Consider the following 10,158-nt stretch of genomic DNA (forward strand, 5'->3'; position numbering starts at 1 on the left):
TGGGTCCTTCTTTCTCACGTGTGTCTCACCTGCAGGGAGTTCTGCGACTTGATTTTTGGAAGTGCTGAACACCCAGAACTACATTTGGAGTCAATGCGAGTGCCCCACCCCTCTGAAAATCAGGCCCTCTGCTTTCTATTCCTAGCCATTTTACAGCTATTCAAATAAGGTCTTTAAAACTATTTTTGCCTGCAGCCTTGTGCTATGATTCCTTTAGTGCTTGCTCAAACTAAACAGGGACATACTGAGTCAGTATTTGGATGAGTCCTCTTAAAATATGCCTAGATGTTGTAAGAAGTGGTGGTTTGAGGTGGTACTGAATCAGTATCCCAGCGTGATATTGGGAACTGGGTGTTTTGGTCTTTAAAATTAGTTGTGAATTTAGGAGTTGCCAGATCAAAGGCCTGTCTAGTCCAATGTCCTATCTCTAACAGTGGCCAATACCAGGTGCTTCAGAGAGAGAAGTAAAATCCAGGCTGGACAATTATGAAATAACATGCTCACGGGAGTAGTTTCTTCTAGGGCTGTCAAACGATTAAAAACAAATGTGATTAATTGCAACTTTAATCGCACTGTTAAACAATAATAGAATACCAATTTACATTTATTATAAATATTTTTGGATGTTTTTCTACATTTTCAAATATATTGATTTCAATTGCAACACAGAATGCAGTGTACAGTACTCACTTTATATTATTTTTATTACAAATATTTGCACTGTAAAAAGGCAAACAAAAGGAAATAGTATTTTTCAATTCAACTCATACAAGTACTGTATGTAATGTAAAAGTGCAACTTATAAATGTAGAATTTTTTTCATAACTTCACTCAAAAACAAAACAATGTAAAACTTTAGAGCCTACAAGCATGAATGGGCATACGAATGTTTAGCATATCTGGCACATAAATACCTGCCAATGCTGGCTACAAAAGTGCCATGCAAACACCCATTCTCACTTTCAGGTGACATTCTAAATAAGAAGCGGGCAACACTATCTCCCGTAAATGTAAACAAATGTGTTTGCTTAGCGATTGGCTGAACAAGAAGTAGGACTGAGTGGACTTGTAGGCTCTAAAGTTTTACATTGTTTGGTTTTTTATTGCAGTTATGGAAAAAAAAATTTACATTTGTAAATGTCTGAACTCCTCTTGAATTCAATATCTTGTGTCAGTGAATTCCACTAGCTAGCTATGTACTGTTATATCCATTTTAAATTTACTTTTTAATTTCATTGACTATATCCCCTTATTGTACTATTAAAGAGAGTAAATTAGCAGCTCCAATTTATCTTTACTGTAGCCTTCATTATTTTCATGTATAGCCATTGTGTCCGTTCTTATGTGTTTCCCATCTAAGATGTCGACCTAATCTTTTTAATCCGTCCTACTGTTAAAATTAGTAAGACATTGAAAAACTACCATTGTCCTTCTTTTTTACTTTAGCTATAACTTTTTGAGATGGGCTAATCATGGCTGAACACACATTTGGGATGAGAGTGTGCCACCAACATATGTTATAACATTACAATATTTTTAGTGTTATTCTCTATTGCTTAAAGCAGAGTACCCTCTTATTTGTTTGTTTTCATCATGATCATGCACTGAAAATAGCTGTTCATTGAGCTCTCTGCCATGAAGCCCAGGTCTTTTATGTCAGTGGTTAAAGTTGATTTAGAACCTGCCAGTATGTGTGAATAGTTCAAATTGGCCCTTCCTGATCAGTTTTGTTCCTTACAGATTCCTTGGAACTTTGGTAAGAAGGAAAGGGGTGTAACCTTGATGTCCTGACCAAAGTCCAACAGGGAACTAAATTCTCTCTGCGGTTTCATCTGGAAAAGCTATTCCTCACTTCCTTGTTGGTTGAGTGGTATTGCTGCTGGGTCTCACCCCAGAGGTGACTGCATGTGAGTGGTGGATAAAATGACTCCCTCGTTTGTACATCACTTTGTTTATAAAACCCTTTGGGATGGAAGGTGTTGTAAAAATGCAAGATTTTTTTTTGAGTTTTTTAATCCATGCTGCTGTATTAATACTACACTGAATCAACAACATCTAAAACAAAACTCAGACTTAGCCATCAAAAAGTGCAGTCAGGTCTCAGCGAGGTTTATACTGATGTAGAGAGCAGCTTGAATGGCCAAAATGGTATTTGAGTTCCCATTAGTGATTTCAAATTGAGATATTCCTAAAGAGTTATAAAACGTCAGTGCCATGGGTCAGTAGAAGTCACATGGATCTCACAATATCACCTGGACCATGTTCCTGGAGCCCTGTCACTGGTTCAGCGCGAGTAGTGTCAAAATGGCTTGAGAGAGAGAGCACTGATGAATTGCATGCATCTCTCTCAGCCAGTTGGAGGAGGACTGGCTGGCTCTGAATTACTAATAGACTATGGAGCTTTCCATCTCTTGGCTGATAATTCTAATTCAGCACAGGTTAGAAATGACTGAACATGACTATCACCCTTTTGGTGATGCTGGTGAAATGAGTTAGGGGTCTTAGACTAGTTTCCATTGGGAAAGAGTCTACATTGCTAAAACCACCACTACCAAAACTGACCCTAACAGGTACCCTGGGTTTAGCAGTTTCAGATTGAGAGGCCAAGGATGAATGGACCATGAATAACAAAGTACTCTTTCAACTCAGGGCAGGGTCGAGGCATTCTGCCAAGCCAGTGGCAGATTAACACATGGGCCTGAGGGGTACTGGCCAATTTGGGGCCCCCCACAGGAGCTCTGGAAGCTGTGTAGAAGTGGGGACCCTCTGGCGCTGGAACTGTGACCCTGCCCTCTGGCCAGGCAAGAAGCCGGCCGTGGTAAGAGCCATCCAGGTAGCCTGGGCCGCTGTGTGGAGCCCTGAACCCTCCACCTGCCCTGGGCAGGGGCTATGCTTCACGGCGGGGGAGTTAATCACCTTACCAGCTCCCTCCGCTGTGAAGCACAGTCCCTGCCACCACCACCGCTCCACACCTGCCTAAGGCTACTATGCCCATGTTAAAAAGTAGGGGGGCCATGGCCTCCCTGGTTCCGGTGCCTCATGGCCCCCAGGACATGGGGGGCCCAAATGTTATTGGGGCCCTGGGGCACAAAGAAGTCATAATCCGCCTCTGTGCCAAAGTGTACTACTACTGCCCATTCTGTACCTATTCCATGGTTAAACAGAGAACACTGGGCTCTAAGGCTGTCTAGCTAGCTGGCACCTTGCATTAGCATTAAGCTCCCCTTTATATTTTAAGGGGAGTTTCCATTTCTTGGGAATAACCTCACTTGTGAATTTCTCTACTTTTTCACTCCTCTGCTGTGTCCTGCACTTAAGAGACCTTTCTCTTTCCTTGGGATGCTTGGTTGGTTGGTTTGTTTGCTTTCCTTTTTAATTTTCTGTCTGACCCCCTCCTTGTTTTTAGGATGCACACTGTTGAAAAGAGAAGTGTTTGCATGAGTGATACAATCAGGATGTTGTTGGATTTTATTATTGCCTGCACGACTGTGTAAACTCCTGAAACTGCTCGGGAGTAGAAAGTTTGGAAACGGCTATTTTATTGTGCACTTCGAAAGCTTGAGAGATGGAATTATCATCTTCGCTAGTCCTAGGATTGCAGTGAGTTTGTGTCCACTGTGGAATGCCACAGATTTAGAGCTTTCCCTTGTGAGGTCATTGGTCTTGTTGGAGTCAGAGGGTCGTAGTTCTTTTTCCATGTTATATAGGAGCAGGAAGCAAAGTGGGTTTATCTGCATGTTATAACTCAGTTTTCCTTGGAGGTTGAGTGGCTGCTGGGATTAGTAATGGGATACAGAGCCTTTCATCTTCTCCTTCAAGCCCATCCCAAGGGAGGAGTGAGTGTAACTGAAAGTTACCACATATTAAAGGCTATTGGATGGCCTATGCAAAATGAGTTTGGTTGGTTGGTCTCACTGTTGTCCCTGGAGGACAAATGTCCACAGAAAAAAATCATCACTGTCTTTGGCACAGAGTGGCCCCCTTGTTGATAGCAAAGGGGTGAAAGTTTTGAATAGACCATAGAAACTGTATTGCCCTTTCCGGGTCAAGGTTGAGGCACATTTGTGTTGTGCAGGGAAAGCTTTCTCTCCTGCAGTTTGTGCTGTATCAGGATTCTGAGTAAAGAGTGACTGCAGGCTGAGATTTTCCAAAGTGACTAGTGATCTGTCTGCCTCCATCTTTGGATGCCCAATAAGAGGCATTGTAAAGAGGCCTGTTTCTCCAGTGGCATGGGTCAGCGCTTTCTGAAAATTGGGCCACCCCAAAAGGCCTAGAAAAGAGGCACCCAAAATCACTAGTTACTTTTGACAACCTTGGCCTCACTCTCCAGCTAGCAACGCACCATCTTTCACAAGTGCTAATTCCTTAAATGGATCGGGGTAGGCAACCTATGGCACGCGTGCCAAAGGCGGCACGTGAGCTGATTTTCAGTGGCACTCACACTGCCCGGGTGCTGGCCACGGGTCCGGGGGGCTCTGCATTTTAATTTAATTTTAAATGAAGCTTCTTAAACATTTTAAAAACCTTATTTACTTTATAGACAACAATAGTTTAATTATATATTATAGACTTATAGAAAGAGACCTTCTAAAAATGTTAAAATGTATGACTGGCACGCGAAACCTTAAATCAGAGTGAATAAATGAAGACTCAGCCACCACATCTGAAAGGTTGCCGACCCCTGAAATAGATTATGGTAATTGGGGAAATAGATGGGCACTGTTTGCTACTGATTACCCAGAGCCACATTTATCATTGTAGCATCTTGCCCAGCAACGCACAGCTTCTGAGAGTAGGTCTTTAGAAAGGCAAATCCTTCCTCCGTACTATATACATGTAAATTGTTAACAGATTTTACTGTGAGTCTATGGCAGCTAATCCACATAATTGTATTTGGAAAGAACATAATGGCACATAATTTGTAGGTTATACAGTACTTATTGTGCTTGTTCTGGCTTTGAAGTTTGTCAGTACGTTCTGTATGGGTTTTAGACAATGAAATAAAAGCCATTTTAAAAGAGAGATTCTCCAAACCAGGGGTGAGCCATTAGTCTGAGAGAATACCCTTCCAGAGAGGCCGTACAGATGGAGATCCAGGCTGCAATAAACAGGGCAGCTGTAGTTAACACTCTTTATTAGTACTAGTCGTGTAGATTTTAAGTGTGACATTCATCTAGACCTATCAAAGCATTTTACAATCATTAATGAAGTATTATTCACATTTAATGAATTGGGAAACAGGACCAAAGGGATTAAGTGACTTTGCCCAAGGTGTCACAGCAAGTCAGTGGCAGAGCTATACCTCTCAAAATCCCCAAGTTACCTATATTCCACCCACATTTGGTGTCTCCTTCCTTTTATTGTTGAAAATTAGTTAAATGAGAAATGCATAATCATGTGACCAAAGTTAAACAGAGTTATTTACACCGAAGGAATAGATTTCATGCATTTTAACGTTCCTGCTTTTTGTCCCCCTCATTTTGGTTCTCTGACACACGTTGTGTTCCACATTTACATCTTCGCAAGTTGAGAGGATTGGGCAGAGGTGGGAAAAGAACCCCGACATTCTAAGGCTTAAACCTCTATTCTAATCAGGGGTATACAACACCTTATTGATGTTACGTATAAGCATAAGATTGCTGGCTCTCAAATTCAACTATTATGAGTTTGCCTTTAAGTGTCTCTCTCTGTATTTCTTAGGTGTTTTTAATGTGCTTCTCACTCTGGAATCTAGGAGCCTATCTCGCCAAGAGCAGAGAGAGAAATCATTTTAATGTAGAAAATTACACTTGAGTCAATCTGGCACCATGAACAGAGTGTTCAGATAGACAGCTGATAATATACCATGTAAGCAATAAGGAAGTAGCAGCTCTACTGAGTGCAATGGAAGCTTTTACAAAGTCACCACTGTACAAACAAATCACCCTGAAATTTGAAGTTGATGGCAGATAGGCCTCTCCATCAGTCAAGCTGAATTCAAAATTCTTTTTTAGTGTGACAAGTTACATAATGCTGCTAAAATGTTAAAAAGATACAAACCTTGGGTATTTGTGAAAAGTAGGTCTAGTACATTAAAGCCCTAGCCATGAACCAGTTATTGGGCACTGTACAAACATATAACAGTAAGATGGTCCCTGCCCCCAAAGAGCTTACAATTAGAGATAGTCAAAAAAATTTGACAAAATAGTTTCCTATTGAAATATGCAGCTTTGTCAACCTCAAAACATTTCATGGGAAAGTACCGATTTTTCGATAAGTTTTTAATAGGAAAAAGTGTAAACTTTTTTGACAGCATGGAAACGTTTTTACTTATACACATGATGTCAAATATACAGTTATAATATTAGTGTTCATTTAATGTGCTCTATTTAATATTAAAGTTAAAATGAAATAAGTCCAAACAAAATGACCACCTTTTGAAATTTTCTGACGCTACTGAATTGAAATATTTCCGTGGTCCTAAATCAAAACATGTTGGAATTTTGATTTTGTGGGACATTTCAAAATATACATTCTCAATTGGGACCTTGTTGGAATTTCCCATGGAACAGAAATTCCAGTTCTCAAACAGCTCTGTTACAATCTAAGTATCCAGAATCCCATCAGGCTTTTATAGTCAGGTTTTGGATTGTATCCTATCTCCATTGGTCATTCCTGTTCACCTCTGACTCCGGCTCTGTCTGAGCTGGGGGGTGATTCCCCTGCCCATGGACACATGCTCACATTAGCGCAATATCTACTGGTGTTTGGTGGGTTTGTATTTTGCACAGCTCAGCCATGCTTTCTCTGCCACTGCAGCTACACAGCTATTCTCACTAGCTCAACGAGACCTAGCACAAGTGTGTGTACATGAGCCGGGGGGAGTCACACCCCTAGCTTGTAGTGTAGACATACCCTCAGGGGCACAGTTCTTCCTATGTGATGCTATCTCTGGCCTTTGTTTTTCTCAAACATCTCCCCCCCCCACACACACTCCCCTCAGGATTTTTTAATGGAAAGTCTCCATCAGGTATGATAGATTGGAGGACTTAACATTTCTCAGCTCCCTTGTATTTCTGACAGTGGAGCAGAAAATGTCTCTCCATCTCTGTCTCCTTTGCAACACTGCTTCACAAGTTTGAGTAGCAGCCGTGTTAATCTGTATCAGCAAAAACAAAGAGGAGTCCTTGTGGCACCTTAGAGACTAACAAATTTATTTGGGCATAAGATTTTGTGGGCTAAAACCCACTTCATCAGATGCATGGAGTGGAAAATACAGTAGGCAGGTATATATATTACAGCACATGAAAAGATGGGAGTTGCCTTACCAAGTGGGGGTCAGTGCCAGGGCCAGTGCGCCCCCCCCACTGAGGCGTCCCACCCCAGCTCACCTCTGCTCTGCCTCCTCCCCGAGCATGCTGCCCCTGCTCTAATTCTCCCCTCCCAGGCTTGCGGCGCCAAACAGCTGATTGGCGCCGCAAGCCTGGAAGGCTGGAGAAGTGGAGCGGCGACCGTGCGGCAGCCCAGCCCAGCCATGCTATAAAAAAAAAAAAAATTGGGGGCACCGCTTTTTGGCTCCCCCAAATCTTGGCGCCCTAGGCAACCGCCTAGTTTGCCTAAATGGTAGCACCGGCCCTGGTCAGTGCTAATGAGCCAATTCAATTAAGGTGGAAGTGGCCTATTCTCAACAGTTGACAAGAAGGTGTGAGTATCAACAGAGGGAAAATTATTTTTTGTAGTGACCCAGCCACTCCCAGTCTTTATTCAGAGTCTGTTTTTGAAGTTTTTTTGTCGAAGAATTGCCACCAACAAGAAATTGCAGAACTGGAATTAATTTGCAAACTTGACAGCATCAAATTAGACCTGAATAAAGACTGGGAGCGGCTGGGTCACTACAAAAAGTAATTTTCCCTCTGTTGATACTCACGCCTTCTTGTCAACTGTTGGGAATGGGCGACATCCACCCTGATTGAATTGGCCTCGTTAGCACTACAAAAGTAATTTTCCCTCCCTTGGTATTCACCACTTCTTGTCAACTGTTGAGAACAGGCCACTTCCACCTTAATTGAATTGGCTTTTTTCCCCCCAATGAAGCATGTATGCAGGCAGTGTAGATTTTGGTGGTGTTTTTTGCGTACCATTTGGTTCTCAGGGATAGAACAAAGTTTGGGAACCAATTTAAGATGTTATCAAATTATTTTAATATTATATTGGTGGATTGAATTTGTACATTAGATGGCTTTTTTGGTGTAGAATTTAGTGACTGAAATCCTCTGAATTTACTGTGGGGCCCAGATATAAAATAATTTATTGCTCATTTTGGGAGAGCGGGGGGGAGGAAGGAATGTTGTTTTTTTTCCCCCTGAAGTTGACTTGTAGAGCCTATGGGTGAAATTTTGACCCCACTGAGCTCAATGGCAAAACTTCCATTGAGTTCAGTGAAGCCAGCCTTTCACCCTGTAGCATGTTCTTAATAAATTTACATACCTTTGGTTAGAGTCTGATCAGATGATTTTCCTAGAGCAGACATTTTATCGCCATTGTTTAGTGGGAGGCCTTTGGTTGGTTATTGGTGTATATATATAGCTGGACAAGGTAGGGACGGCCTCTGTTGTACAGGACCAGCACAATGGTGGGCCAGTCATGACTGGAGACTTTGTGTGTCACTAAACTGCCTGTTATTAAACTTTTGATTATATTGAAAAGGGAGGGCTGGGGTTTTTGATGGTGTCTCATGCTTTCTTGTTGGGAATATTTTTTCAGTGGCATGGTAAATGCCTTCCCACCAATTTCCTCTAGCATACTTTGTTTTTTTCAAACTTAGTATCATGTTAGAAGCATTATCCCTGTTAATCAAATAGGACTGTTTAGCCATTACAGAGAGTAGTTCAAGGCAGCAGTATGTTTGGTGGGCAGTCCCTAAATTAAAACTGGGTTCCCAGGGGTCTTGTTTGTAAAGACTTCTCATGTTCCATTGTGTCACTGACTTCAGAAGTGGGTTGAATGCAGCAAGGGTCACTTGAAGGTTTAAACTAGTGTAAATGGTGGAGTCTCTGTAACTTGATGTCTTTAAAACCATGATTTGAGGACTTTAATAGACCCCTAACTGCTGGCAGAGTTACTGAAGGCACAGGGGGTGAGGTTCTGGCCTGCAATGTGCAGGTGGTCAGACTAGATGATCATGTTGATCCCTTCTGACCTTAGAGTCTGAGTCTATAAGTGACAACATAAAAAAAAATGGACTGTTCTTCTAAGCCCTTTGCCCTGGGGGTGAAATCCTGGCCTCACTGAAGTTAGTGGAAAAATTCATTAACTTCACTGGGGCTAGGATTTTAGGCAGGGACTCTTAAGAGCATTGTCTCTGACAAAGATTGTTTTGCTGAGTATATGGCAGCACTACTGTCATTCTAAGTACCAGGTCATACCATGCAAAATGCGGGCCTGTCATTAGTTGCAAGTCTAGGCTTTCCAGACTCTTCATTAGGGATGATTTTTTAGATGCAGAAGAGCTTGCTCTTGGGATAGTTTTAGATGATATTGATGTACCTTTCTTAGATGCTTTTTGGGCACTTTTTATCTACTCAGTGGTGATTTTTCAAGGGACCCACATTTTGCTATGCAACACATGATGAAATATACAGAAAGGTACTTTCCAATCGATTGAATTAGACTTTCATAACTGGGATTCTGCCAGTTGCAAATACTTTATATTAGGGGAGGGGCACATTTGTGGTGGTACTTGACGGAGTTGGAAAATCAGTGCAGTCTAGGTTTGAGAGGCTTCATATTTGATTTTAGAGGGGCATTAAGGTAAGTAGTGTGACAGGAAATGGAATGGAGTGGGAACAGAATCCATGTCTCACTTCTATGGGGCTTGCTTTCCTAGCTGTAAGAGGGGGATGGGTACCCCACTGTGAAAATGCTGATTGATTATAGAGGCTTCTTTCTGCTAACACTTTCCACTGCCACTTTAATCATTGCAATTTTCTTTAGCTGCATCAGTCTTTAGAAGACCTGTGACTATCATAACTGAGTCACGTCTCACTGTGCTACCTTTTTACTGATATGCCTTTGGCTTAGGGAATTAAACTTCTTTGTGAATGCATAGAAAAGCAGGAGACATTGTGTGGAAGTTCTCCGGTGTTACGGTGCTGTTCTATTAACACTTTAAAAGGTAGC

The 10,158-nt window shown here is 41.8% G+C and overlaps 1 protein-coding gene across 3 annotated transcripts in view; it reads left to right on the forward strand.

Annotated features, from left to right (window-relative positions):
* NME7 (NME/NM23 family member 7) overlaps window positions 1-10,158 on the forward strand; it is a 172,685-nt gene that overhangs the window by 160,316 nt on the left and 2,211 nt on the right. For 2 of the 3 annotated variants that reach the window (XR_004648150.1, XR_004648151.1), the window contains one exon: window positions 1,741-1,907. The exons of the other annotated variant lie outside the window; for it this stretch is intronic. The gene's annotated coding sequence lies outside the window, so the exon portion shown is untranslated. The remainder of the gene's footprint in view (window positions 1-1,740; window positions 1,908-10,158) is intronic. 3 annotated transcript variants of the gene reach the window in all.

This window comes from Trachemys scripta, chromosome 1, assembly GCF_013100865.1.
Source record: "Trachemys scripta elegans isolate TJP31775 chromosome 1, CAS_Tse_1.0, whole genome shotgun sequence".
Classification (NCBI taxonomy): Eukaryota; Metazoa; Chordata; order Testudines; family Emydidae; genus Trachemys; species Trachemys scripta.